Genomic DNA, 14,567 nt, shown 5'->3' on the forward strand with positions numbered 1-14,567 from the left:
CAGGGACTTTACCCCAAAACTCTCTAAAGGCCTCAGGCTCACTTAGATCATACCCACAAAATAATGAGGGTCTTCAGACAACTAAGGTCTATGGACTTGATGCTGCAACTTTTCCTCCTTTGCCTCATCCTCTCATTTGCATGTCCAAAATGCAAGAAAAGAAATAATCAAATAAAGAACTGTGTCATCCTTGATCTCCTTATTGATTTTTATTTTGTTCATAAGCCCTTTTCCAAGGTTGCAAAATGGCCATCTTCATGTGTGATGCTACAGCATGCTAGCAATTGCCTGGCTAACACTGGAACTATTCCTGTAGGAATGGGAGATTGATGCAGTGTGTGAACATTTCTCCTAAAGTTGCTATTTACTTGAACCATCCCTCCAACAAAACCCAAGGTACTGTATGTACTTGTGTTGAGGGGCCAGAGGGTTTTACTGGCTTTTAACTTTGTTTTCTTTTAAGATAAACTTTGGTTTATTCAAGAACGGGAAAGATTTATTAATTCTTGCAGAGCAGTATGCTTGTGTTCCTTCTGACTTTTACATTCACATCTGATAAATCAAGAGAAGATGTGTCTTGGAAAATATCACATTTGTGCAATATCAGATGCAAAACTGGAAATCTTTCTTCGCTTAAACTCCGCTTCATACCTGAGATTTCTGCTGCGCTGACACTGTTTTATTTAAACAGCGCCGCGGCTGTCTGGGGGCACCGGGGCGGGGCCGGGGCCGGGGCCTGAGGCGCCTCTGCCACCAGGGGGCAGGAAACACCTGGGGAAAGCTGGGATCGGGAATGGGATCCTGGGGCAGAGACACCGGGGGAAAGCTGGGATCGGGAGTGGGATCCTGGGGCAGAGACACCGGGGGAAAGCTGCAATAGGGAGTGGGATCCTGGGGACAGGGCAGCCTCCCGCCAAAATCTCCTGCCTGTAGAGGGGCTTGTCGTGTCCTGGGACACTCGGCCCAGTACCCCGGAGCCTCCTGAGCGGCTTGGCTACGCTCAGCGGGGCCCTTTCAGCCATCCTCATTTCTGCTCCTCTGGCAACAAGACAGGTGGTCTAGAAGGCCAGTGGCATCCTGGCCTGCATCAGGAATAGTGTGGCCAGTAGAACCAGGGCATGGATTGTCCCCTCGTACTCAGCACTGGTGAGGGCATGCTTCAAATCCTGTGTTGAGTTCTAGGCCCCTCATTACAAGAAGGACACTGAGGTGCTGGAGTGAGTCCAGAGAAGAGCAGTGTGGTTGGTGAAGGGTCTGGAGCACAAGTCCTGTGAGGAGCAGCTGAGGGAGCTGGGATTGTTTAGCCTGGAGAAATGGAGAGTCAGGGGTGACCTTATTGCTCTTTACAAGTCCCTGAAAGAAGAGTGTAGCCAGGTGGGGGTCAGCCTCTTCTCCCAGGTATCCTCTTGACAGGACAAGAGGAAAAGCCCTCAAGTTGCATCGGGGAGGTTTAGATTGGCTATTAGGAAAAAATTCTTCATGGAAAGGGTTGTCAATCATTAGAACACAATGCCCAGGAAAGTGGTTGAGTCACCAGCCCTGGAGGTATTTAAAAGGTATGTAGATATGGCACTTGGGGAATGGTTTATTGGTGGACTTGGCAGTGCTGGATTAATGGCTGGACTTAATGTTCACGCACATCTTTTCCAACCTAAATGATTCTATGACTCTCTGGCATTTAGGTGCTTATCTCCCCTGAAACTGCAGGCCAAGAACCTAAAGTGGATTTGCTATCACTCAGATGTTTTAGATGAGGCTGAAGTGGAGAGAAATATCTGATTGTTTCACCACTGATGAAGGGTCATCCAGGCCATGGAGTTAGCTTCCACCCAGACACCTGCACCACTGGTGTGTGCAAGGCAGAGCCTAGCACCTGTATGCCTTCCAGTGGGAGAGTGGCACTGCCTTCCATCCATGGGTTTGAGTTCATTTAGGGAGATGGAAGCCCCTATACTGGTGTCCATTCTTAGCACTGAGATTTTACATTTATACACACACACACACACACACAGACGCGTGTATGTATATATATATATGTGTATGTATGTATGTATGTATTTAACTCCCTGTTTCTGAGAGTTTGTCATTCCAAAATCTCATGGAAAAACTGGTGTGATACATATACAGTTTTTCTTTCCACCAATATGTGTGTTTGCTTGCATCAATCTGTATTTCCTGTCTCCATTCCTTCTTCTTCTCTGTAAAAGACACATGCATCTCAGAGCTGCCCACACAGCATTGTAAAATCACCATTTTTGTGCTTTCCAGCCTCAGCACAGTTAGATCTTGTGAAACAGCATCTTGGTTCCCCGGAGTGACATCAGGAGCTTTTGAGATAAATGTAATCACCACCTGCACATCCAGAAGAAGACACAGTACGTTTGATTGAACAGCTCCACTTTAAAGTCTCTGTTTAGCTTTTATAAATGACTCACCCAATAGCTCAGTTCACTGAGGCCTGATTTTGGAGATACAGTCTGGTCTTTAAGCACATACTCAGATGAGGGATCACAACTCTAAATTAGCAGCACATGTGGACATGATGCTGGATTAACACAGCATGCATGAACATCAATACTTTGAATCATTATTTTCAGGGGCAAATCAGAGGTGCTGCTTCTGATGCAATTTCTCCCAAGCCTTGTTCCACCAGGAGCTGCTTCTGTGTTTCTCCCTGGCAATGACCCACTTTGTTCTATTATTTAGAAAAGTGTAACCATATAATTCTGAGTTATAATTTTGAGTTTTCTCTCCCCTTGTGCTGGACAGAGAATAGAAATTTCCATCTATTCGTCCTGCTGCAGACAACTCACCTTCTTCACACCAGGTTGATCACATTTGTGGGGTTTAGCTTCCCTTTGCAGAAACCATGCTGTACCTCTAATTTTAAAAGCATGTCTTTCTTGAGCTCCTTGCTGTGACAGACAGAGTTGAGTGCAGGAAGATTAAACAGGATTGTGCAGAACATGGTATTGTATATGCCTAAAAATATGGGAGAAGAAGTAATTTTAAAACTACACACAATATTAACACATACATGACCAAGAGTAAGTATTGAGAACAGTAAGAAAGGGCTGGGAGATGGAAGAGAGAGAATAGGAAATACTGCTTGGGGGGAGAAGTTTCTGTTTTGGGGATGGTTGCAAGGAAGTGTGACAGCATCTACCTGTTTCCCTCAAGTGTTGGTGGGCTTATTTTGTAAGCTCAAAACCTCAAAGCTTTTGTGCTTTGTAGTAGCAAATAGTGAGGTACAAACATTGGACCCATGTAGAAAAGAGTAGAGATGAGTGATTTAGTTTAAATGCTGTCATTGATAAAAAGTAAGCACCGAAGTTATGTGCTTACATAGAAAGAGAGGAATGGTAGGCAGGGGAAAAATACCCTCATCTTTTTGCTCCTCTCTCTCTCGTTTACACATCATACAGTAGATAGCAATTACAATGAAATATAGTCTGTGGTATAGCATGATCTGCTGGAAAAGTGAGACCACAAGAGACTTTAATTGATCACTCAATAACAGATGGGGTTATAAAACCTGGGACAATAAGGAATATTTGTGGAACAAATGAAAGATCAATTCCCCTTCTGTTGTAGAAGCAAGAAAACAGGCAAGTGTTAAAGAACAATCTAAAAGGCAAAATGATGAGGAAAAGAACATATGGCAAAGATGGGAACTGCTAAATACACACAGAGGAAAATATATGTTTTTAAACTTGCTTTATAGCATGCCTCTTTCTAGTTTTTGCATGCTTCTTTTGCTACCATTTGTGAAGAAATAATTACCTGGATCTCAGTAGTACAAACCATGAAGAAACTAGGTACAGAATATAGGTTCAGTAAAAGTTTAAAGCACAATAGGCAGAGGAAAAAGAAAAGGAGTATTTATCACAGGTGGTCTGAACAAAAATGCTACTATGATCTTTTTCCCACACATATCATTGTAAAGGAGATTATGCCACATTTAGAGAGTGAATGTAATTAGAAATGAGAAAGGAATCAGCTCTGTGCAGCCACAGACACTATACTTTATAGTGCAATATCTAAGCAGCAACACCAAGTGTATCCCTTACTCCATTCTCCTGGGAATAGAAGCTCATTAAGCATGGGAAGCATTGATAAACTACTAAAATACTGAAATCCCTTTCAACTACTCAGAGTCTGTTTGTATAGTCTGATGAAGGCCAGGAGGAGGCCAGCGTGTGAAATAAATGACCAGTGCAGAAATTCAACCTAAGAGGGCAGCTCCAAGGACAGCCAGAGCTTGCTGAGTCCCTGTGGGACATGCAGGGCTGGATATGGTTGGCATTTCAGCAGTCCCAAATGGTATTCAGTTTCTGGGTGAGACAGATGTGAGGATGAGAGGTACCCAGATCAGTGCTTGCTGCTATCCCCAGCGTGGCACATTCAGAGCACCCTGGATGAGTGCAGTCATCCACATCCAGCAGTGACCCCTCCAGGGACCCTCTGTGAGAAGTTCATTCCAGACTCAGCACTGAGCAGCCTGACTCCCACTGTGAGCAGGAAGGCTGCCTTTAAACATGTGCTGGAACTGCAGATTTCAGGGAGAGCACCAGGCCTTCTTGTTCCCTCAGTCTATGCCCAGTTCTTTGCTATAAAGGTCCCACAGAGTTCATTAGGACTGTTCTATATTTAAAAGAAAGACCTGCCAGCTAGAAGTAACACCTTTTTTTTTATGTTTCTATGTTTGTTCTAAACAAGTATTTCTTTTTCTTTACGCTGCATTTTCTTTTTCTCATATTAGTATGGAAAAGAAGAAAATGAAATTAAAAGAAGACAGCCCTACATATCTGTTCCTACAGCTCCATTTGAATACATCACAGTGAATATTAGACTACATCACAGTGAGTACTATCATTTATGGCAATATGAGACCAACAGCATGGAGAGAACAGCAACACTGATACTTATCACCTGGGCTACACTGCAGAAGAGTGTGAGCTGTATTCTCAGCAGAGCTTTTTCTGGGTTATGACTCATACAGAGCCCTGTTTTTCTGCTGCTCTCCCACCTACTGAGACAAATGAGAGCTACAGTAAATAAGTAAATAAAGAAATAAATAACCAGCTATTGTTATCAATCAGAATTCAATAAAGAAATTTAATATACTGGTGCACATCCTGCATGCAAGCACACCAGGATCCTGAATCCAACATCACACTTGTGCCTTGCCCCCTCCCACTCTGAAGCTTTGGTTGAAGCTCCCTTATTTCAGGCCTTCTCATTTGCAGTCATTTACCTATAAGAGTAGGCCAGCAAAGAAGAGAGGTTTTTGAGGACTGTACAGCCAAGGAAGAGTAGGTGGAGATGAAGGAAGGAAGAGATGAAAAAGTCAGATGAGGTTAGCAGTAGGGTAATGAGATGCAAGTCTGGGCAGTGGGTGAGAGCTTGCTGGCAGCAGCTTTGTCCCCCTGTTGAAGACCTTTCCAATCATGTAGGTAGGGCTTGTGACCACAAGGACCTCAACTTTCTCTTTTTTAAGAATGGGAATGTTCATGTGCCAGATGGAAGTTACAAATGTGAACCAGCATTTATCCAAGTTTGGTGGAGAGCCCTCTTCTTCATATCCACCATAGCAAAGCTGATCCTGAGATATTTCAGAATCTGACCTTGGGGTACCAGCAATCTTTTACCATCCAGTGACCTTTGACAAAGTGAATTAACATAGGAGGCATCTGTATATCTAGATGGGAGGGGATATGTGCTCCATGAACCTGCTTTGTCTATGCTGCATTTCATCTTTTTGCTGGCTTAATGAAGGGGCAAAATCTTGACGTAATTGTAAACTCTTGACTACTTGGAAGTAGAGACTGTCTTTATAAGGTTCACCAAAATAAAGGACATCAGCATCTGTTTCAGATAGCTGTACACAATCAGACTTGAAACAGTAATAATAATGCAAGTGCTCAAGTATGACACATTAGGATAAAATCAGAATGCACAGCCAAGTAAGTGACTTAATCTTCTATGAAGCTGCTTTTATTTGGAACCCTCTAGAAAGCTGCAATAAATTCATTCTTTTGGCTGAACTGGCATAAGCATCTTAAAACATGGCAACATGTTTCCAGTTTCTTGATTGTTAGGCTTTGGGGCTCATCTTTTTGAAATACTTATCAGTTTTCTCCCATCCAGTCATTTTGTGTTTTTTTTTCTTTTTTTTCTGGGGACAATACTGCAACGGTGAAGCTCTTCCCTTGGGCTGGTTTTATTTCATGGACATCTGAAACATTTGGGATCAGATTACATACTGGCAAGTAGGACAGTGGCATTGCTGTAATGAACTGGAGGCTAATTTATAGGCTTTGCAGATGTGAATGCATTATCATGCAAATCGTGAGCAGCTCCTGCCTATAAATAAAATAACTTACCTTGCCAAGGATGGCTGTCCCAAAAATATAATGAGTATTATAAATTATAAGCAGGTGTCAGTTTTCCATTTCCTTTGTATTCTTGTTTGTGCTTCTCTAAGGAAGCATTTAAAGATAAAATGTGCAATACAGCGTATGGCACAGGCAGTAACAATCTTTGCTGCCCGGTACTATTATCACCTTTTGCCAACTGCTACTCCTTCATTTGTTAGAAAAACAGCTAGTCAGACTTGTCAGCAGCTTTGAATAATATCTTCTTACATGGTAGTCCTCTGGAAAGGAAGGATGAACTGTGCTGAATGCACTGAGCAGTGGTGAATGCACTGAACTGTGGCTCAGAAGTTTTCTGTTCACAGCTCTGCCTCAGACATAGCTCTTCCTCAGACCTGGTGTGTGGCCTTTGGCAAATCTTTTAAGCAGTCCATTTCATTATTTCTTTAGCTAAGAAATAAGCAACATTGAAGTTTGTTTTACCAGTATTTCCCATTCAAATATTGTTTTGGGGTAAAGCCTGTCTTTGCTGTCTACCTGTGAAAGTTTGTGTTGGCGCGCACTGGGCACACCTGGCAGCAGAAATAACTTCTGAAGTTACAGCTTCAGAAGATATTTAGAAATTAGGTCAAATCTAATGGGTGCAAAAATCTAAGGCGTTTTTGTGGTTTGTTTTTGTTGTTGTTGTTCTTGTTTGGTTTTTGGGGTTTTTTTTTTGAAACTTGATGAAAACTTAATGAGACTACACTTAATCATGTGACTTGGTTAATCAAGTCATAAACTCATTCAGGACTGATGTCTCTATGATTTTGCCAGCTTCCTGCCTACTTCCCTTTAATGACAGGAGAACAGAAACAGCAAAACTGAAGAATTCGTACAAGTTTCACTGAAAAACACTGCCTTGTGGAGGCGAGAATCACAAAGTATTGCCTTCCTCCCCTAAAGGAGAAATTCAACAGTGTACTTAGAGAGAACCTCAGCACTGTTAAATTTTGCTCCTAGTAAAACTACCAGTTTATTTTTAAATAATATTTTTGAGGTTGATTCCAGTGGAAGAAAAATCTTTCTCAAAGTGGAATAGGCCTGCTGGAAACAAGGCTCACTGACAGCTTTGCTAATTTTATGGACATATTAGACCAAGCTAAGCCTTTGCCATCTGCTCTGCCACCAATTGTAAATGGAAAAATCTCACACCAACCAAACAAAAAGACCAAATCACAAGAACATGAAGGAGATAAAAGTGATTTATCTGCCTGTATATACACCACCAACAATGCAGCTTGCACTGAAGATGTTCTTTCTCATGATTCTGACACAAATCACAAGGAAAAGAGTTCACACACAACATGGTAAGTTTTCTGCTGAGATGGCATTTTCTTGAACCAGACCTGACTCCACTAGAGTGTTCAAATGTATTTGTATGAAATTATGTGAGCTTTATATAAAGTGTGTCCTTAATAACTTTTTATATTGTTGGCATCACAGGCAGTAAGGTACAATGGGATGTGCCCACAACTTTGCAAATACTACAGTGGCTAACTGCAATTTACAGGAACAGCCTTTAAGAAGCAAGCAAGGAAGGAAAAGAATACAGGAATTGCTGCTGCCTCCTCAGAGAGTCGAGTGTATGTACATACACTGAAGCATCCAACAACTGCATGGAATATGTGAGGTATGTTAACTTGTGTATTGGGAAGGGTTATGGTAGCTACAGGATTTGCATCCAGTTCTGAAGGGAAAGCCTTTCCCTCTAGTGCTGGTAGGAAAATGTGTCTTAATTTCATGGCCAATAACAGTAAACTAGCTTGAGATATCTTGCATAAGGCTGAATGGAAACAAATGGAACTTGAGTGTTTAATTAAAAAAAATATATTTCATATACTTTGCACTTATAAATCATGGCTAAAGCAATCCTCTTATTCTGACATCTACATCACTATTCATTAATGGGTCAATGATGCTCTGTTCTTCTGCACTATAAAGATCAGCTTACCCTTGGCCTGGGAAACAACTGGATTAATTTGTTCCCAAATTAAGAAATTATTCAAAGTAGACCCTTTGTATTTAAGAATATAATGTTTTCAACTTTCACAAAGATTGGGAAAGACACAGTAAATGAAATGAACACTTTCCTCATTACTAATTACATGTAACTACATAAAATTAATATTGTATCTGTAATACATATGGCATTTATAAAGTTGGCTGGCATTATAGGTGGCACTACCTCAAGGTTACCTGGCAACTGCCACAGTACAATCTCATTCTCACCCACTTTATCAAATACTAACTGGAGCTGAAATCTTCCATCTGGATGGGTGCAGGGGTGATTGCTTTGCATTTCAATCAGATCAGTTTCACCATTTTGAGACAAAAGAGAGCAGATAATGTTTTGCCAATTTTAATACAATCTGATAACCTTTAATTAAGAAAATGTCCCTGTTTGTTGTCATGAAGAATTAAAGCAAAATGTAAGATTGGCTTATGTATCTGGGTTATGCTTTTTGCTGCATGTCAAAAACTTGTCCAAATGTGTACAAATTTCAGCAGATCAGTGTGGATATTCTCAGTTCAGTCAGAGAGAAAAGGAGAGAGATTTCTACCAGGCTAAGCCTAGGAAAAAGTCCAAGAGGAATGTAAACAATTATTATCTCTCTTTCTGTTCGTATTGTTTATAGATATGTTCTACCACCGTGTGCTATTCATAGTGCACCATTCGTGTGAAAAGTTTTCACTTTGAGACCAATCATATTTCACCTTAAGGATCCTAGTTATAAAAGAGGAACGCTAGTTGTTAATAAAGATTGGATCATTCTTTACCTTCTGAACTTAGAGTCATTTTATTCCCATCCCGGCCTCAACAGCGAAAGATCAGCTTACACACATTCAGTAAGCTGACTAGTTTTTATCAGTTCTTACAGATCAAATGTGAGAGAGCACATTGCAAAAGTAAAGGGCTATGGTAGAAAAGCTGCTCTCTTTTCATATCAACAAGACCCAAAATCACACAGTTCTGCTGGTTGCAATTGTTTCAACAAAACATGAGGGAAAAGAGCTGCACAGGACCAATCATGTACTAATGTAATCAGTGAGACTTGCAGTACTACAGAAAGCAAGAGTACTGGTAGCATATTTAAGATCAAACCATCAAAATCCATTTGTGCTAAATCCCTAAAAATAGTCTTTGTTTTTTAAAGGACCATCATTTTAATAATCTCCCAAAAATTTCAGTCTTTTATTTTTCTTTCTGCTTGCCCCATAGTACACAGAAGATAGCAAGCAGTCCAGTTTGACGACTAGAAACAAGATGAACCTGTGGTTATTAGATCTGTTTTCCCCCAAGGTTTTTCTTTTATAGACTGAGTACATTTGATCTGGAAGTTACTGACATTTAAACACAGAACTCTAGAATGCCATTCCTTGAAATCTCTTTTCAAAATACATGTTGGGAGACACTATATTTCTGCTTGATTTTTCTTTTAATGCAAGAGAAGTTTTCAAAAATTATACATTTGGATAGTGGTACTCTCCCTCAGGTCCACAAGGCTGCTTGTGACTATTGCTGTAATAAGAGCTTTTGTGTGGTTCAATATCACTTAGCATTGGATTTTCAGATCATGACTTAGAGGGAATTACTGTCTACTACCAACAAGATGGAAGCTGAATGCTCTACTCCCTCTGATTATATCTCCAGAAAGTACATGCCAATATCAATCTGAGCATTGATTTCATGTTGATTAATACTAATAGTGAAATATAAAAGGACATCACTCAATATACAAGTTCATCAGTTAGTTTGTAGGAAACTGTTCTCTTGAAGAACATTCCAAGAAGGCTTCCAAGTGTGTGACTATACCACAGGTCTACTTACAGGTCGACTTTACTGCTAATGTGCAATTTAAGTGTCAAATTCAGCAAACCAGTCCTGTGCCCAGTCAGATGGCAGAGGGAGATGTAGAAGTAATTGATAGTCTTTTCCAACCTAATTAATTCTGTGATTCTGTGATACCTTTGAGATGAAAACTAGTGTCTGCAGGGACAAGAGCAAATGACATGTAAAATATCCTTATACCCTTTGGAAGAGCTTTTGGAGACTGGGACTTAATTCCCTTGAAAGAAGTTCCCACTTACTATTGTGAGGAAAAGGCATAATAAATAGGAACTAAACTATGATCTGAAGTTAATTATCTCTCTTAATTCAGAACATTTTATGTTTTAAATCTTTTAAGTTGGTCTTTAAAGCTGGAAAAATATTAATCATTGACTAACAGAGTCAAACTATATCTCTGAGAGTTTGGGAGCAGCATGGAGAAGAAGAAGGAGATTTTTTCCTTGTGTTTCTATTATTATATGACTGCATAAAAAGATGGCTCTGAATTGAATTTTGCCACTGTTGCATTGTAAACCTGAGAGCATTGCCCTGAAACCAGGGAATTAATTTCAGATTGATCTATCTGTGGCAGAACAGAATCTACATATTAACACTATTAAACATCTACTTAACCTGTCCCTTTGTGTTTCTCTTTACTGTGCACCATACTTTACAAATTCAGGGATTTGTCAGGGAGTGCTTCTACCTTAAAATTTGTAATAGTGGTGGGAAAATCTATTTATCTATTTCAAAAAGAGCATAGTAAGTTCAAAACTTGTATAATATCTAGCTTTTCTAGGAGTATTTCTAGTACTTCAACTCGTGTATTTATATGCTTAACACTAAACAGGCAGTGCAATTCACAATCCATTTCCTGGCCAGTAGAGATGAATTTAGTTAGACCTTGCTGACTTTTCTTGACTTTGTAACATAAGCCTCTGACAACTGCAGATGTGATGATGTCCTTGTTTCCTCATAATGAGGAAAGGCCACAACAGATTTCAAAGCAGGTTATGAACATAAATATCTATAATACATTTGTAACTTTCAGTGACCTACATTTCATACAGCTACATGACAAGTTACCAGCTCAGATAACTTTCCAGAGACAGCTTCAGAGAGTTAGGGTTTGTCCATTTTGAATATTCCAAATATATGATGCCCAGATGATACAAACTTTTTGTATTCAGCTTTTGAACGGACTGCACTTTTAATCTTTCTTTACACAGATTAATACTAGGGGAATCCTCTAGATTAGGGGAGAAAGGTAGGACACAAGGAGTCCCCTGAAGTTTAGTTTTCTGTCTGACTTGAAACTCTTGTGATATTAGGGTTAACTCCACAATTACTTGTCATTTTCTTGCCCCTTGAAGCCTTTTCAATGGAGTCTGATGGAAGCAAGAGAGCTTTTATAGTACAAATCTTCATGCCACCTTTTGCCATGTACTCCCTCTTCTTCACAAACTCTTGTATTTCAGGGTAGAGAAGAACTAGAATTGGTACAGAGAAGGGCAGTCAGAATGACCAAAGATCATTTGGGAAGAAAAATTAAATAGAATAGTCCACTGTAGACTGGAATAAAAACAGCTGAGGGAGAATATGTTCAATGCATAAACAATCATGAATGACAGAGAGAAAATAGGGGATGATTATGCAGTGCTTCTCAAAGCACAAAAGGTAGGTAGCTTCAAAAACCTAAGCAAAAAGAAGAAAAAACTGGTCAAAAAAGACTTTTCTTTTGTTTGCACACAACTTGGCTGTGGAACTCACTGCCAGAGGGTGGTTGTGCAGGTCACAAGCATAAAAAAGTTTCAAAATATATATTCCCAGAAGAAAAATCTGCCACTGTCTCAGGAAAAGCCTAGTCTGCAATTTAACAGAAACTGGGGGAGTTTAGCATAGGGAAGGGCATTTTACTTTTTCTGCCCTTTCTTTAAGAATGCCCAACTAACTTCTGTCACAAATACAACCACTAGGTATAAATGACCTCGATGTGGCCCAGAATAGCTGTTCTGATGCCTTCTTCAACTGCCTTGGCAACTCTGCAGGGATGAAAATATTATGGTAAATTGAAGACAGTCATGGTGAGTTCTGTTTTTTGTCTGTCTTTGTAAAAAATATATCTTCAATATAAGAAAGTCTTGTCTCATATTTCTACCCTGGCATGCATCTGAAGATTTTACATTTGTTTCAACTGTTCTTCACGGAATAAATGCTGTGAGGCTGTACTGAAAAGACAGTTCTGAATATATGCTGGCTTTATTTACAGCTGCCACTCCAGAGGCTTTTTCTCCCTAACTCTGTAATCCTGCACTGAGCAGCACTGATGCTTAATGTGCTTTGCCGTGCTCAGAAAGGTCATACTTTGAAGGGTGCAGAAAGCAGCAGCAGCTCAGGAAGGACTTAATTGAGTTCTCAGCTCCAGCCTCTGGTAACTCTCTGTGTAATCAGGCAAACTATGACAGATGCCACCCCACCATCAGGGGTGTGCTTACAGTCTAGACAACCAAAACCAAAATCCTGACAAGGGTCTTGTTTGTCTGTGTCTTGATGCCCTCTGGGAGAGAGAAGAAAGGGTACCTCCATCTGCTATGAGGTGTCACAAAGGTGATGATGAGCCCATGGTCCAGCTACTCCCTTCACTTCAAATTTTTTTAGCAATTTATCCTTCATAAGGGGAGTTACATGTACAGAGCTGCCTGAGCAAAACAGAGTCCAAGCTTCTGACTGCTGGTCAGTCCAGTTATAGAGGTGCTTCTGGGAAGAGTAATTTTGAAAAATCTGGCTAGGTATAATTTTTGAACCATGGAACCAAGTGGTTTTCCTGTCATGAGAGGGAATTTCTTAGCATTTTGTAATTAAATTTGTAAGAAGTTCTCAGGGACAGAGCCCATTTCTTTGTTACATGCTTTCCAGCATCTGCAGTATACAATGAGATCAAGAACATTGTTAAAATGGCCAAAGCACGGGTAATACATGAGTGATAATGATTAATAGAAAATATATGTGATTATCTCGCAGTCTAACATGCCTGTCTCACACTTTTCCACTTTTTTCCACTTTTTCACAGACTTTTAAATTCTTTCTTATGTACCCAAAGACTAGAATTACAGGGCAGGTGTATCCAGGGGCAGTATGGCTTATGCTATCAGAAAATATTAAAAATAGGGCCACATTGCCTTCCTTGGCGACTAGAAGGCCCAGAGACATAGTAGCATGGAGACCTTTGAAGTCAAGCAACTGCTGCTTTCTAGCCTGGACAGAGAATTGTACTAATACAGCTCTATTACTCCAGGTATCTTGAGTAGCTTGGCTTTGCTTACACACTCTTGGCTTTGCTCAGAGCTGTGACTGTATCCTGGGATATAATCAGTATTCACATAATGCAAAAGATCAGTAGCACTGGCACTGCCAGGTGAAAGCTACAAAAGCATACTGCACATCTGCCACTGCTTCTTAGTGATATATGACCACTGCATTGTACAAATTCCAGATCTGCATACGAGCCTTCTGTCTCCCAGTTGGACCAGGATTCAGCTGTGCAGGGGATCAAGAGCACTGACTCCTAGGTAGCCTCTACCACTGTAGAAGGCTGCTTTGCACAACCAGGACAAAGCAAGGAAGATTTATGAGCTGTAAGGGTGACCATAAAAGGCTTAATTTTCTCTTCATGGCAGAAGAGAGGAGCCTTCATCACTATCATCCCGACTCTGTAGCTGCACTTCCAGATATTGTGACATTTTACGACACTTGCTTTGAAACGGCATCCAGAGCACATGATTAAATATAACCTCCTCCCTAAGCAAAGTTTATGTATGGAGTGACTTCCAGCAGGACATAGTTACTGTGTATTTATGTGAGTATACAGACAACAAACCCAAGGACTGATGGACTCCTGTCCACCTGGAAATGGAGGCCCTCAAGTGAAAAGTTTCAGCAAGCTGACTCATGGTATTCTGACATACACGCTCAGGAAGAGTCATCATGGCTTACTTATTTCTCCTTGTGCATAATCTTACTGGCAGGCCTTAAGATGCTCTAAGGAGCCTGAATATGACCTTTGTTTCTCACAAGCTGATGACATTACTACTGAGAGAAAGTGTTTAGCAACACAGAGTCTGTTTTGCTTGAACACATTGGACAGCAAGTGAAACACAAATGAATACAAATCTTGGTTCAGTGACATCGAGCATCTTTGAAAAACACCATAGCTCTGATGAAGATGCCAGCTGCAAAGGCCTTCCTGTAGAGACTACAGAGAAATTAACCAGTAAGTTCATGATGCATATAGCTAGAAATAATCTGAAATTAAAAATTAA

The sequence above is a fragment of the Vidua macroura genome, chromosome 3, assembly GCF_024509145.1.
Source record: "Vidua macroura isolate BioBank_ID:100142 chromosome 3, ASM2450914v1, whole genome shotgun sequence".
Lineage (NCBI taxonomy): Eukaryota > Metazoa > Chordata > Aves > Passeriformes > Viduidae > Vidua > Vidua macroura.